The sequence below is a fragment of the Podarcis gaigeae genome (genome assembly GCF_964106915.1).
Source record: "Podarcis gaigeae genome assembly, chromosome: Z".
Lineage (NCBI taxonomy): Eukaryota > Metazoa > Chordata > Lepidosauria > Squamata > Lacertidae > Podarcis > Podarcis gaigeae.
The window spans coordinates 4524179-4540443 of NC_139691.1; the positions used below are offsets into that span (position 1 = coordinate 4524179).

At 44.2% G+C, this 16265-nt stretch overlaps 1 protein-coding gene across 3 annotated transcripts in view; it reads right to left on the minus strand.

Moving 5' to 3' along the window:
• EEIG1 (estrogen-induced osteoclastogenesis regulator 1) overlaps nucleotides 1-1668 on the minus strand; it is a 52878-nt gene extending 51210 nt beyond the window's left edge. For 2 of the 3 annotated variants that reach the window (XM_083721844.1, XM_083721842.1), the window contains exon 1: nucleotides 1492-1668. The gene's annotated coding sequence lies outside the window, so the exon portion shown is untranslated. Of the gene's footprint in view, nucleotides 1-932; nucleotides 965-1491 lie in introns of those variants that run through there. The other variant, XM_083721843.1, reaches the window with a different exon arrangement.
• Between the last annotated feature and the right edge of the window lie 14597 nt (nucleotides 1669-16265).

Below are 16265 nucleotides of genomic sequence, written 5' to 3' on the forward strand. Positions count from 1 at the left end.
TACATATTGGATTTCAGTTAACTGTGGCAGAGTTTAGAGAGTCTTCCCTGTGGACCTTAAAGCAAGCGCACATTTATACAGGAAAATTTGTTCTGCCAAGAACACAATACACATTTGTGGACACCACCACACATGTATCTTACCTGCACACACAAGTTATGTATGAATGGGTGTGTTGTATAAATTCACATACGCACATGTAGGTGCATATGTACACACATCCACACATAAAAAGTGTTTAGATAAAACTACACAGGTGTATGTGTTTGTATCTACACTCTACAAAAACAACATTGGAACCAGACTTCGCCACATTGAGACTAAACCCCCTGAAATCAACAGAGCTAACCTAAGCCCCACTGATTTCAGTGCAGTCTGGCTCTAAGTATGATCAAGCCTGATCCAACCCACAAATTAGACTGCATACACAGCAAACATTTAAAGAACATCCTCAACCACCACTGCCAAAATAAAATCAAACCTTGAGAATTGTAATTTAGCCCTCACAAAGCTACAATTCCCAGCACCCTTAAATTACACTTCCCATGATTTATTTGTGCAGGGCGAAGTGCTTTGAATGTATACAGCTTTACACACTTTCAGACTTAGGCTGTGCACACAGCATATTTTAAAGCACATTCTCTCCTAAAAAAAGAATGATGAGAACTGTAGTTTGCCCCTTGTAGTGCTTCAATTCTCAGCATAGCTGTCAACTTTTCCCTTTTCTTGTGAGGAATCCTATTCGGAATTAGGGAATTTCCCTTTAAAAAAAAGAGGAAACGTTGACAGCTATGACTCTCAGCATACATAAAATACATTTCCCAGGATTATTTGGGTGTTCACATGTGTGCGCTTTAGATGTATACAGTTTTACACTCTTTCGAACTTAGGCTGCATACACAGCATACATTTATAGCACATTCCCACCATACTTAATAATAATACGCGTTGTTCATCCCTCACAGAGCTACAGCCAGCTTTGCACAAAGTGTGAATGTGTTTTCAAGCGCTTCGGGCGCACGAGCCACCCGACGGGGGAAAATAAAACCCCTCTTTCCCGCCCCATACAAGAGGGGGCGGAAGAAGGGGAGAAATAAAAGCTGGTCTTAAACTCTCCCACCCCCTCCGCTCGCCCCATACAAACTCTCCCCACACAACAAGAGCCGTGAGGAGCCCTTCGCCCTTCACTTTCCTCCTAACCCCCCCCACTCCGACTGACCCTCAACCTCACCCCATGGCTCTCGCTCGCCTCCCCCTCAGGCCCCTCTTAAAATAACGCCCCCTCCCAGGAGAAAGCTTTCCACTCGCAACGCAACCTTTTTTTTTTTTAAAAAAAAAAAAACCTCCCCCCCCCCACTCCAAAAGACAGATTGACCCCCCACACTCCCCCACGATCTCTTCCGTGGGGAGAAAGAGGCCCCCGCGCAAGGACCTCCCCCCGCTTTTTCCTCACACTGCCACCCCCCCCACCCGAGACCGACTCGCTCTCACCTCCCTCCTCCTCGGCGCTGGCACCGCTACGCCGAATGCGCCCGCTGCGCCGACAGCGTAACGCGAGGAGGCGGAAGGGGATGGAGGAGCGGGAGGAGGCGCCGCCTGCGCTTGTCAAGGCATTCGCTCGTTCGCTCGCTTGCGCTCTGTCTCTGTCCATAAATTGGGCGCGAGTGCGGGGGGGGGGGGGAGAAGAAGACGAGAAGCCGCTCTCCGAGGATTGGGCAGTGCTTTTCTCCTCCCCCCCTCGCCACGCCCCCGACGGAAAGAAGAAGAAGTAGAAAAAAACGAAGGGGCAGGAAGAAGTCCGGTTTCCAATTGGGCGCGTGGATGACTTCAGCGGCGAAGCGATTGGAGAAGGGGTGCCTTCGCTCAAATGAAAGGGCCCGCCTCCTCTTCCCCAATACCTCGGGAGTTTTATGGAAATGGCGGGAAAGCGGGGCGTAAGGGGATTCGGGAATGGATTGAGAGGGGGAAAGGAAGGATGAGAAAGAGAAAAAAGTGTTTCTCCAGCAAGGGCCTTACTTTGATTTTTTATTATTATTATTATTATTATTATTATTATTATTATTATTTAAATTTATACACCACCCTTTATCCGACAAACACAATATAAAAACACAAATATAAATACTTATTTTTGTAATTAACATCTCTCCAGAGAGATGAATGTATCATTTAAGCATTTTATTTATTGAATATTTCCCACTTTTTCCTCCAAAGGAGAAGAAGAGATGAGTTTGGATTTGATATCCTGCTTTATCACTACCCTAAGGAGTCTCAAAAGGGACGCGAGTGGTGCTGTGGGTTAAACCACAGAGCCTAGAACTTGCCGATCAGAAGGTTGGCGGTTCGAATCCCCGAGACGGGGTGAGCTCCCGTTGCTCGGTCCCTGCTCCTGCCAACCTAGCAGTTCAAAAGCATACCAGTGCAAGTAGATAAATAGGTACCGCTCCGGCGGGAAGGTAAACGGCGTTTCCATGCGCTGCTCTGGTTCGCCAGAAGCGGCTTAGTCATGCTGGCCACATGACCCGGAAGCTCCCTTGGCCAGTAAAGCGAGATGAGCGTCGCAACCCCAGAGTCGGCCACGACTGGACCTAATGGTCAGGGATCCCTTTACCTTTAAGGAGTCTCAAAGCCGTTCAAAATCTCCTTTCCCTTCCTCCCCCACAACAAACACTCTGTGAGGTGATTGAAGCTGAGAGACTTCAAAGAAGTGTGATTAGCCCAAGGTCACCCAGCAGCTGCAGGTGGAGGAACGGGGATGGGAACCTGATTACAAGTCTACACTCTTAATCACTGCACCACACTGGTTCAATATAGCATATGTATGTGGTTCCTCCCCGTTTTATTCTCACAACAGCCCTATGAGTAGCACCTTAGAGACCAACTAAGTTAGTTATTGGTATGTATCTGAAGAAGTGTGATTGCACACGAAAGCTCATACCAATAACAAACTTAGTGGGTCTCTAAGGTGCTACTGGAAGGAATTTTTTTTTTGTTTTGTTTCTGTGGCAACATGCTCAGGGAAGCCAGTTTGTGAGTTAAAATGTTAAGCAAGGAAGTCATTTCGTTGATCTAGGCCAGGCCCCCATATCCAGTAAAAACACTCAGACACCCACTACTCAGAGGGACGGAGAGATAGGCTGATAAGGATTACCAAATGAGGACATGGAAGGGTAAGTCCAACTACTCATGCCTTATCTCTAGGCGGAACCTAATGTATCTATCTGGAACACAATCTCTAGGCAAAGCAGTTCTTGTCTCTAGGCAGAATCTATTGTCTCTAGCTGAGTATGTGTAATGCTGTAACTTTTGATTGGATAAAGACCTGATTCAAGAATGTATAAAGGGAAGCCTCCCCTGTTGGGAGGGGCCGGACTTCGGAACTTATTCCTCCGCGCCATTGCTTGCTGCAGGCAAACAATTAAAACTTTATTGCTTTATTTCTCTGATTGCTGCACGGTCATTTGACTGGCCTAATTGCTACATTTCGACTATGGAAGGCCAATGCTGCTACCTACCTGTACATAGAAGTATGAGGTACAGGTTAGGCTGAGAGACACTGACTGGTCCAAGGCTAGCCAGTGAGTTCTTGGGCCTACCAGGTCCTAATTCAGCACTCTAACCACTATACCACAGAGCCTCTCAAGGCTATCTCTCCTCCATCCCCCTCCTCTGCCCACACCAGTCCTATGGGGTGGGGTCAGACCCAGGGGGGAATGACCAGCCCAAGCTTGTTGGCTGTTGGCTGTAAAAAAATACGAAAACCTGGTAAGAACTGGAATGGAGTATCATGCAGAAGGGTATATGGCTGGCTGCAACAAGGAGCTCTTCACTAATTTTTGTGGCAGGTCCCACCTGAACTAGGGCTTTCATCAAAACTTATTTATACTCTTGAATTTATCTTAATGCTGCCAACGTTTTCTTTTTTTAAAAAAATATATTTTATTAATTTTCCATACATTCATACCACATTACAATTTCTATTAAACTTTTCGGTTTTTGACTTCCTTCGGCTTCTCTGCCAATCATCCAAATTCTAATTTCTTTAAATACACATTTCCAAAATGCTGCCAACGTTTTCTTTTTTAAAAAAAATATATATTTTATTAATTTTCCATACATTCATACCACATTACAATTTCTATTAAACTTTTCGGTTTTTGACTTCCTTCGGCTTCTCTGCCAATCATCCAAATTCTAATTTCTTTAAATACACATTTCCAAAATGCTGCCAACGTTTTCTTTTTTTAAAAAAATATATTTTATTAATTTTCCATACATTCATACCACATTACAATTTCTATTAAACTTTTCGGTTTTTGACTTCCTTCGGCTTCTCTGCCAATCATCCAAATTCTAATTTCTTTAAATACACATTTCCAAAATGCTGCCAACGTTTTCAGATGTTTCCCCCATATATTCAATAAACATTGTCCAATCTTCTTTAAACAAATGTTCTTCTTGTTCTATAAGTTAGAGCCGTGCATATTCCATCAGTTTAAGTTGCCATTCTTCTTTGGTTGGGACCTCACTTGTTTTCCATTTTGGGGCTAACAAAACAGGGGCCGCCGTAGTGCCATAGATAAATAACCTTTTTTTGACACCCGGGAATTTCCATCTCTGTTGCCTGACACACTCTAACACACATGCAACCTAGCAACAGGAAAAAACACACACACTAAGATACATGTAAGGTGTGTGTATCTCTTTTTCTGGAAATTAAGCACTTTATTGCTACAGGACTAGAGAACAGAAGGGAAGCATATTCCTGCCTCTGTTACCAGCAAAGCAAGGTTGCACCCAGGGCCAGCTTTAGCATTAGGTAGAGCGAGAATGTAAGAAGAGTCCATGGATGAAAAGCAAATAAATGTATGCCCCACTATCCAAATTCTCTTTATACAAAAAAATCACTTAGCCAATCACAAATAATTAGTACCCAAACCTCACTATACACACTGCAGTTTCAGATATCCAAACAGCCAGACCGGCATGTAGTAGTGTAACCATACAAGGCACTGTTTGTGTAGCAACACCTAGAAGGCAATAGGTTCCCCATTCCTGATCTAAGCCTTGGGAGTGGACATTTAACAGATTATTGTGCCCAGCCTTCAACAGTTCACCACTGCCTTTAAAACATTGTTGTGTTTTTATGTAACTTAATGAAGAATTTGTGCTAGAATTTGCTTGTTCTCTTGACTTGTTCCATCCCCATCTCCTATTCTTTTTTCAGCTGCAAAACATCCCATGCTTGCTGGGGCTCATGGGAGTCGTACTTCAGCAACAACTGGTGGGCAGTGGCGTAGCGTGGGTTGTCAGCACCCGGGGCAAGGCAAGTAATTTGCGCCCCCTAACCCTAACCCCCAGATGTTGCACCCGGTGCGACCGCCCCCCCTGCACCCCCCACACTATGCCACTTCTGGTGGGACAAGGGTTTCCCACACATGCAAAAGGAAGATGGAGAGTGATAAAACAAAATCAGCTTGCCCCCTGGCCTAAGAGTTAGGGCATCTAAAGATGAGCTGTTTACTGAGCATTCATCCTGATTTGCTTGCACAAAGCTTAAAAGGAGGTTATATGTTCTCCACTCTTCATTATTGCATATTTGCAGGGAGATTATACAATAATGAGCATTCTGCCTGATTTGCTTGCATCGGGTTATTCTATATAACTGTCAATTATTAATTCATCCTACATTTTTCAGAGCATCCCCTCCCATCACTTTTTTAACCATAAAAGATTGTGGATTTGTTGTGCCAAAGTGAGAGACCGCCTTGATCCACTTTACTTCTGCAGTACGTACTAAAGTTCTGGTATGTGATTGAATCTCTCCCGCAAAATACTGACAGTCTAGAGCTTGCCTTAAAGTATCTTTTGTAGTATTCATTTCCCTCACTGGAAAAAAAAGGAATAATGTTTTCCAAGTTCTTAGTACAGTATGATACAAAGGTTAAACATCTCTCTTGTGATTATTACTCTTTACTTCCTCTTTGGACTCCTGCTACACGTTTACAGCAACAGGCAGGGAATGCTAAAAGTTTCCTAGCATTATAAATCCTGCTGTTCTCACATATATTTATTCTACAGCTTTAATCAGAAACATTCCCCCCCCCCAAGTGTTGGCTTTGTAATTACAGTAATTGGAAAACATGACTGATGTTAAAAATAAACAGGCTTGGGAAAATGCCTGGAGAATTGCTCAACATACTGCAATTTAACAAAGTTGAATTCCCATGGATGTGCATTTTTCTTGATAAAAGGCAGGCAAATAGAATGGGGATTAAAGAGCCTCACTGGGAACGTTTACCGGTATTAGTGTGAAACCTCTTTCTGCTGGCTGACACTCTGAATGAATCTGTGATAAATTAGCATTTTTAAAAGGGGTTTGGGGTAAGCATTACTTAATGTTTTTGTAGTGTTGCTTAGCCACCCTCCATTATTTTTGAGAAGGAGCATATTCATTAACTATGGAAAATGAGTTTCAAGTTTTGTGGATTGGGCTCAGATTTCCTTGCAAAGGTACATATGTCAGTCATAGCAATTAACATCCTCCAGTGATGGATGTTGGTGACTATACATTAAAGCAGGTGGGTGCCCAAAGGTCACATTTCCTTCAGGGCAACCCTATGATGGCCAAGTGCCCATGGTGGTGAGGGCCACAGACAAAAGTGGGAGGAGCAATGAATGTAAAAAAATGTCCTTTGTAGTGTGGGCTAGATTCTGCACATATGCTCTAGCCACCGTCCAGATAAGCAAGAGGCATTATCAGTGTTCAAAGGCGCACTTCAGCCAGGAAAAACACTTTTGGGGTATGAAGTAGGACAAGTGAGGGTTTGACCTGGAAAGAGTTCTGGAAAGGCCTCTGGAGAGGTCTGGAGGCCACATTTTATGCCCACTCCTGCATTTAGAAAAAAGACCCTTCAATGTATGAAGGCTTTAGGTGTAGTAGTATTTGGGACATTGGAACGTGTGCCTGTTGGGTAAACAATGGAAAGCAATAACAAGACATGGACCAGCCTTATATTTAACAACTTGCCCAGTAGCCATAGGTGACCAGAAATTCCATGTAGGTGAGTGAGAAGGCGGGTGCAGGAGGGACATTGGAGCTGTGGGCAGAGTATGTGGGTGCTGTTGTAGCCATGACTGGGGAAGTGTCTTCCAATGGGCGTATAGCTTCCTATACTCTAAGAAAACAAGCGTTGAAACAGAGGAGAGAGATGCAAAGAGTGATCTATGAGTGATTGCAGCGGTATTTGTTAAGTTGTGGGTGAACATATCAGAAGACACAGTGATTCTTCAAATAGCTCTTGTTTATTCTCAGGCCAGAACAGAACTGAACTGAAGGGTTAAGCCAACCTGCTTATATAGAGCTCAACTACAAAGCAACAGTAACAACATTCTGTAACTATCCAATCACTGAACATCACTTTCAATTCCTTATTTGCATATGCGGACTGAGTGAAAAGTGTCTACAGTATCCCCCTGCTGGCCCAGGGTGAGAACTTCAGGACATAACAGTATTTACCCTCATTAATTTGTGGTGGAAGGAGGCAGCCCCACACAATTTTGTGGCCCTGTCTCTTTGCTCTGCTCTTTTAGTTGTGGCAGCTATTTTGTATTATGCCATGTCTCCCTACTGCCATTTTGGGACTGGTGCCCATGGAACTTTCGCAACATTGAACCCACTAGCTCAAATGGGTCGATGAACGTGGCCAGTGCTTTTTTCCTTAAAAAAAAATAATGTTTATGGGTACTCTCATTTTCCTACTCATACTGAAATAATGCCCCTCAATTAGGCCAAACTTAGATTCACAAAATGTTTAGGGGTATGCATACCCCTGCGTGTCCCCCCAGAAAAAAAAAGCACTGAACATGGCCCACAGAATATACCAAGAGTAACATCTGAGTCAACATTCATAGGACTGCCCAGTAATTTCAAGAATCATTTAGGTTAAGATCAAATTTAAAGAACTGGGGAGATGGGCTACTGTCCATAAGAACCATTGTGAAATTCTCTTAGTTATTTCCAGGACGTATTAATATGGGAAATGAATGCTAATCTCCCACCAAAGCAGTGGTTACTCACTGAAAATGAACACATCTGTGTATGCATCCTGTCAATGTTGCAAGGAACTATTTTTTTGTGTTATTGTGACCAGCAGGTGGTGGAAGGAGCAAGCACATTCTAGGGAGTGAGCCTACCCTGGTCTGCAGTACTGTACTAGTCATAGCGCTAACCTTTGTGTTGGATCTGTAGGATCTGTAATTACTAGCCAGAAATGTTAGGAGAGGGAGGCTAGAGAAGATGAAATGGGCTTTAAAATGAAACTAAAAGCAGCATAGAAGGGCTTTCTCTTGAAAAATTAAAGTGATTTTTTTCTAAGGGAAACCTGGGGGATTTTACCCTACTGAAATATTAATTACAGCTTAAACCTTAAAAAAGGAGATACAGTTCATATTATTTACTTAATTCAGCCATTTATATACTGCTTAACACTGCAGTTTCTAAGTGGTGTACAATAAGGATACAAACGGTAAAATCCATTTTAAATGAACCATAAAAAACAGAGACCACCCATTTTTATTTTAAATGGATATTAATGCTGTGAGTTTTATCTACTGCATTTTAAATGTATTTTACTGCTTTATCATTTTAATATATCTTAGTGTGGTATTCTGATTTTTAAATTCTTGTTTTAAGCCACCATGTTCCCAAAAAGGGTAGGTTTGGTTTTTTAAAAATGTGTAAATAAACAAACAAACAAACAAACCTACCTTAGGTATCTCTATCTAAAAAGTGTTAGGAGAGGCAAAAATTTTGTTTTAAATTGAAATTGAAAGAAAATTAAAGGCTGAAGAAGAAATCCAAATAAAAAGAGAGACAGTAAGTTGTGGAGTGATGGTGGACTTTTAAAAAAGTCCCTGAATGATAATTTAAAATTTTAAACTGAAAATCTAAGAAAATACCAAGATAAGGGTTTTAAAAAGAGAATCCAAAAAATAAATAAAAATACCATACTTGGTGACCAGAAAAGCCAGTATTAAATTAAAGGTCTATGCAACAATGTGAGTTGGGAATAAATATTTGTTTACACTTCAAGCTAAGTTGTTTTGAATGTAAAGATAGCTTGCAAAATATTAGGTAGGTATGAAGTCTGTTTTAAGTAGGGTGAAAAAATAAAGAGAAAACAGGGAGGCTTTCTCCATAAAAAGGCAACTAGAAAAGTGAATGTAGTTGACATCCATCTGTCTCAAGAAACGGCATGTGCTTCCAGCTTCTAGGAACTACAGGTGAGAGCTGAGCGCTGAAGGAGCACATGTCCCCCACCATATTTAATTAACAATGAATAATGAAAATAATGAAATATTTTATATAATAAAACGTTTGTATGCAGTTTTGCCTAATATATTGCAAGAATGAATTTTCTGATGTTGCCTTTTATATGCATTTTAATCCATAAAAAAGGTAAAGGGACCCCTGACCATTAGGTTCAGTCATGGCCGACTCTGGGGTTGCGGCGTTCATCTCGCTTTATTGGCCGAGGGAGCCGGCGTACAGCTTCCGGGTCATGTGGCCAGCATGACTAAGCCGCTTCTGGTTAACCAGAGCAGCGCACGGAAACACTGTTTACCTTCCTGCTGGAGTGGTACCTATTTATCTACTTGCACGTTGACGTACTTTTGAACTGCTAGGTTGGCAGGAGCAGGGACTGAGCAACGGGAGCTCACCCCGTCGCGGGGATTCGAACCACTGACCTTCTGATCGGCAAGTCCTAGGCTCTGTGGTTTAACCCACAGCGCCACCCGTGTCAGGAAAGCCATCCTTCATGCAGTTTCGGCTGTGGACACGATTGGTTGAGACTAGATATTGGGGAGAAATGCCAGTCTTCACATATGAAAAAAAAAGGCGCTGGTGGTTGGCACTTCTGGTCTCCAGGATGGGGTTGAAGTTCCTACCGTGGTCTTGCCTACTTGCTTCCAATGCAACTGCTACATGTTGAGTCTCTTCCTATCCCTGATGGTCTGAAAAACCATTCGGTCCCTTTTTCCTAAGCTAAAGGACTAGAAGGGGAGTTTTTCTCTTGGGTGCTGATTTTTGTGAAAAAGTTTGTTCAGTGATCATGCATCAATGAGCTCTCTGCATCCCTAGGTACATGCACTACCCTTTGCAGCTGGCTGCTGTTGGGAAAATGCTCCCCTCTTGTAGCTGCAGATGTCCTGTTTATTGTTCATGCATGAGGATTTGTGCTCAAGATGCTGCCTGCAAATGTTTTGGAATGGACATACAGCTTCCCACTGCCCCCCATCACTGCATGCCCCACAACTTCTTGCTGAATTAATCATAAGGTGGAATGATGTGTGGAGGGTCCACAGTATAAATTCACCACTAATGCACTGTTATTACATAAATGACACAATGCAGAATACACCAACAAAAAAGCCAAGTAATTTGGAGGGGCCCAGAATGTCATGAATTGTATTTCAAAAATAAACTTTGCCCCACTGTCCCTAAACCCTTTATATTCAGTTGCTCCAAGCGATTTTCTCCCTTCCAGGGAAGTTGGCCTGCCTATGTCATGCGCCATATTGGTGACCCTTTTCTCCCTGATTTGGAATGTAAGAAAGGGCCACCTACTGTATTTTTTGCTCTATAGGATGCACTTTTCCCTCTCCAAAAATTAAGGGGAAATGTGTGTGCGTCCTATAGAGCGAATGCAGGCTCCTTGGCTTCAGTGATAGCAACGCGAAACCTCCGAAGCACAGGGGGAGCACTCCTTCCGTGCTCCGGAGGCTTCGCGTTGCTTTCGCTGAAGCCTGGAAAGCGAGAGGGGTCAGTGCGCACCGACCTCTCTCGCTTTCCAGGCTTCAGGGATAGCAACGTGAAGCCTCCAGAGCGCAGCGGGATGTCCCGCTGCGCTCCGGAGGCTTTGGGTTCCTTTTGCTGAAGCCAGGAGAGCAAGACTCTTCTGGCTTCAGCAGAGAGGGAGAGCTGTGCAGTGCCCATTCAGCGAAGCGGGAGGAGAAAAGGAAGGGGCTCTGTTTCTCCTGCCGCTTCGCTGAAGGGGCGCTGAGCAGAGAGGGGGAGAATTTTTTTTCTTGTTCTCCCCCTCTAAAACATGGTCCCATGGTTGGGTGTGTCCTATAGAGTGAAAAATACGGTAGTTTAAAGTATGTGATGGGTGGCTGGGTGAGTGGTTGCCCTCATCAGTTGAGGTGTAAGTGCTGTAGAAAGCTCTGCAAAACTGTGAAGTAATATATGCATATATGTATCCCCACTGGGGACACGGGTGGCACTGTGGTCTAAACCACAGAGCCTAGGGCTTGCCAATCGGAAGGTTGGCTGTTCGAATCCCCAGGACGGGGTGAGATCCCGTTGCTTGTTCCCTGCTCCTGCCCACCTAGCAGTTCGAAAGCACGTCAAAGTGCAAATAGATAAATAGGTACCACTCCGGCGGGAGGGAAACGGCATTGCTGTGCGCTGCTCTGGTTTGCCAGAAGCGCGTTAGTTATGCTGGCCACATGACCCGGAAGCTGTCTGCGGACAAACGCCGGTTCCCTCGGCTTATAGAGTTAGATGAGCGCACAACCCCAGAGTTGTCCGCGACTGGACCTAATGGTCAGGGGTACCTTTACCTTTACCTATCCCCACTAGGAGGATTATTCTATGACAGTGACTGACTCTAAGCTTGTATTTTCTCAGCTTAAGTTGATAACAGACTATGTGCAACTCTTCAATTCTCTTGTATTTTTCATTAGTGAAATATACTCGGAGTCGAGTGTGAATTTCATGCTCTTTATTCAGATCATGGTAGCAATGAACGAAACTTTCACCAAAATGTCTATGGGCCCCACGTGATTGGCTAATTCTGGGCGGCTCCTGTAGGCCAATCAGGTTGCTGATTCACTTCACCCAGGAGCCTGATTGGCTGCTCCTGCAGGCCAATGAGGTCGCTGATTCACTTCCAGCTGGAGCCGGATTGGGTGGTTCCTGCAGACCAATCAGACTGCTGCATTCTGGATCCTATTGATCTAGGATTCAGCTCAGTACAGTACATAACAATTAGCTTGTGGGACTTGCCATGAAACGTTGCAGTGCAGTGAACTTACCAACCATGCCCTTTCCTAAGCTACTCCATTCCATTCCCCTTCCCCCTGATTTTTCATTATTCAGCATTCTGTGGCCATTGAGCCTCTGTGGGCTGTTTCAAGCTGCCCTCCCTCTTGGGTATGAATAGTGCTGCTTTATTTGCATAATAATCCACAGCTAGATAATTGAGTTTGCTGTCAATATACACAGGATGCAACTGAAAGGCCACATTAATTTATTGTATTAATTTATTATTCCCCTACCTGGGAATGAGTTCTATTTGATGTAGTAGGTTCTGAGTTCTGTGCTCTTACAAAATTGTCCATTTTACTCTGTTTGCTCTTCTGCTGTGGGCTCACTTGTGGAAAAGAGGCCGGTTGCTTCTTTTTCCTAGACATTTTCCCAGAGATAGAGTCGCTACTAATTTCTGCTGTAAATCAGGAAGCTTGGCGTCCTCCCACAATAGGGTGTTTAATCTCCACTCCTGCTGATAAGTAGTTGGTAGGTTTAGTTGAGCTGCAGCTAATTAAGGCTTTCTCCGAGACTTTCCAGGACTTTCTCTAAGACTTTTAACTCAAGCCCTTAACTCAAGCTTTGTGAATGTAACAGCTGCCAAATGACATAGATAAAATACTGCGGCTGATAAAAGCTAATAAAAGACTGATAAAAATAATAAAAACCGCATCAACTGATGCGGAGCTCAAGTCGACGCTACCACTAATGACGCCGTATTTAGCAACAGTGTTTTCTGGGGAGTAACCATTAGGAACATATTACTCTGGTTTCACTCAACCCGTGTTGGCTCTCCATTAATTTCCAGACTCAATTCAAGGTGCCAATCATAAAACCCTAAATGGTTTGGGACCAGGGTATTTGCCAGATGGCCTGTTCCCAAACAATGCTGGATTACCCAACAGGCAAACTAAGTATGTGCTTAGGGGGGTACCAATAGCTGTGGAAACAAGAGCCCAGAAATGGCTGGCGCCCAGTGCAACTCATAGGGTGCAGGTTAGGGTGGAGGCCAACAGTAGGTGGAGCCAGAGCCGGTGATGGGCAGAGCCAACTAATTCTAGCTTTGTCCTCCTCCTCCTCTTCCCTGCTGAGCTGTACAAGGGCTGTACAGAGCCAGTGTGGTGTAGTGGTTCAGAGCGGTAGACTCCTAATCTGGGGAACCGGGTTCGCGTCTCCGCTCCTCCACATGCAGCTGCTGGGTGACCTTGGGCCAGTCACACTTCTTTGAAGTCTCTCAGCCCCACACACCTCACAGAGTGTTTGTTGTGGGGGAGGAAGGGAAAGGAGATGGTTAGCCGCTTTGAGCGACCTCAGGAAGCCCAAATAATATACTTATTAAACGACGAAGACTCAAGTAGATCCCTTGCAGTCGCTAGATACCTGATTAATGTCTTATTTCATAAGAGGAGAAATGGATCACTGTATGACTCTGACAGCTTAGCCAAACTTAAGAACCATCAATAAGTGCCAGAACTAAGACGCATATCCCCCCAAATCTGAGGGATTTGAATTGCGGTTGACATAGAGGGAGCTTATTGTGTATAGTTTACTTAATTGAAGTAAAATTGGTTTTATAGGGGTGTTTTAACTTGGAACTGTTTAAATTGTATTGCTTATGGATAAATTTTGATGTATTGTTTTTAGATATGGGCCAATGGCCGTAATAAACCAATCAATCAATCAGCCGCTTTGAGACTCCTTAAAGGGAATGAAAGGCGGGATATCAAATCCAAACTCTTCAATACTGAGACTAAGGAGGAGGCAGAAACTGATAGCCAGTGCCCACTGGCAGGCAGGTGAGGACAGGCCTGAGGGGCAGACTGAAGTTAGCTGGGCTCTGCCCCTTTGTCCGAATGGATCAGCCTCCTCTGTAATAGCACGGGCAAAAAAACCCAGCGTATTTTAGGCAATACAAACTTTGCATCCACTTGGAGCAGCATGACACATCTGTTGCCAGGGTCTTGCTATGTCCTCCTCACTCTGAACTCCTAGACCAGTCACCTTGCAGTCACAGCACCTGTACCAGCTGTGAAGTGTGTGGTCATGTGTCTGCATGTGTCAAGGGATGTGTATGTGTATGTGTACCTTGTGGTGTGTTTATGAGATCTCTCTTGTCCCCCCCCCCCCCGGATTGATGCAATAAACTCAGCACCTAATCTTTCCTCGCATGTAAGAGTCACAGTAAATTGGGGCAGCCAGTGCGGTGACCTACAAATGTGTTGAAATTCCAATTCCCATCAGCTTCGGCTAGCATGGTCAGCGTTCAAAATTTATGGGAGTCCAAAGCCTCTGGAGGTTTCCAATACCTGCCGGTAAAAGACTTCAATTTTGCCACGCTCTTGGCTTGATCAGATTTTCTCTATGATGTTTCACTATACAAAATATAACTGAAAACAATATAGTATGATGGCACAAACCCAGCCAGTTGTAAAATCTTTGCTCAGACTCACAGCACGTAGCTGTACCACTGCAGCTCTAGGCCTCTTCGTATGTCAGCCTGCATATTTTATTTAGCAATATCGCTTACAGTTAAATAAGGTCCTCAAATTTAGCTAAGGTCTTTTGTGATTTATTCTACTTTGAAGGAACAGCTTTCAAAAATAAGACAAGAATGGATGGATAGCACCACCACCAGGTCAGAAATGGAATTGGACAGAAATAGGACAAATGCTCTCACCAGATGAGACTACAGTACAGTGGTACCTTGGGTTACATACGCTTCAGGTTACAGACTCCGCTAACCCAGAAATAGTACCTTGGGTTAAGAACTTTGCTTCAGGATGAGAACGGCAGCAGCGGCGGCAGCGGGAGGCCCCATTAGCTAAAGTGGTACCTCAGGTTAAGAACGGACCTTCAGAACGAATTATGGTAAGTTCTTAACCCGAGGTACCACTGTACTGTATTTGTTCATGTACCCCAAATTTTTCTACTACTGTACTTGTGTCTGGCAGCTGCTTTTCCAGGTCTGAGGCAAACAAATGGCTTTCCTGTCATCTACTAAGTGGTGCTACCAGGGTGTTGCTGAATTCCAGTTACCATTATCCTTGAACATTGGCCAAGCTGGCTGGGGACGATGGGAGTCCCAGAACACCTGGAGGTCCTGACATGCCCCATCCCTGTTATATATGCAATGGAAGTACTCTGCCACTGAGGTGTATTTAGTCTGTCAAATGTGTCTGCTCCCTTCTTGGAGGTGACTGGCACTCCATTTACCTGGAAGGATGGAAGTCAGGCAACCCAAACAATAGGTGGAACCCATGACAGGCAGAGCCATTCTCTGTAGTTCCTGAGGCTGAATTGGTCAACAATTCAATCTGGACCTAAATACCCAGGTGAAATTGGGTTATATACTGATTGAGACAGCTGTCAACACTTTCTACCTAGCTTCTTCCTGTTGGGTAACCAGCTTCATGTAACCAGCATTCTTGAGTGGAATTAATGCATGAAGGGGTTAATGCAATGGATTAAGCCATCCTGTCAGGTTTACCCCATCTTGCTTACCCTTGCCTTGGGGGGAAATGGGCAAGCAAACCTTTTGTTATACTCAGCCTGCATACGAATTCAGTGTGTGAGGAGGATTGAGCTAGTTCCTCCAGCTCAGCAACATGGCTTTAAACAGCCTCTTTTGCTTCAGACAATAATGGAGTCTGTAACTAGCATTTTCCTACACCAGTTGTTAAGGAACTTGTACCATCTTGTAACTAAGCAGCATTTTATTGTCTGTGCAAGTTTTTCTTACTGGTATGGTAAAGCTCATGAATTTTAAAGTTCTTTAAAGTTCTGCATGCAAAATGTTTACATAACTTACCAAATATGTGGTCTGTTTGTGTCCTAGGGAGTAGGATTCGTGGGAAAGTTCACATTTTAAAGATTTAACATTACCACACTTTTCTTTGCTACCATTTTTTTTTGCCATGTTATATCTCTGCTGGGGACGCAGGTGGCGCTGTGGGTTAAAGCCTCAGCGCCTAGGACTTGCCGATCGAAAGGTCGGCGGTTCGAATCCCTGCGGCAGGGTGCGCTCCCGCTGCTCGGTCCCAGCGCCTGCCAACCTAGCAGTTCGAAAGCACCTCCGGGTGCAAGTAGATAAATAGGGACCGCTTACCAGCGGGAAGGTAAACGGCGTTTCCGTGTGCGGCTCTGGCTCGCCAGAGCAGCGATGTCACGCTGG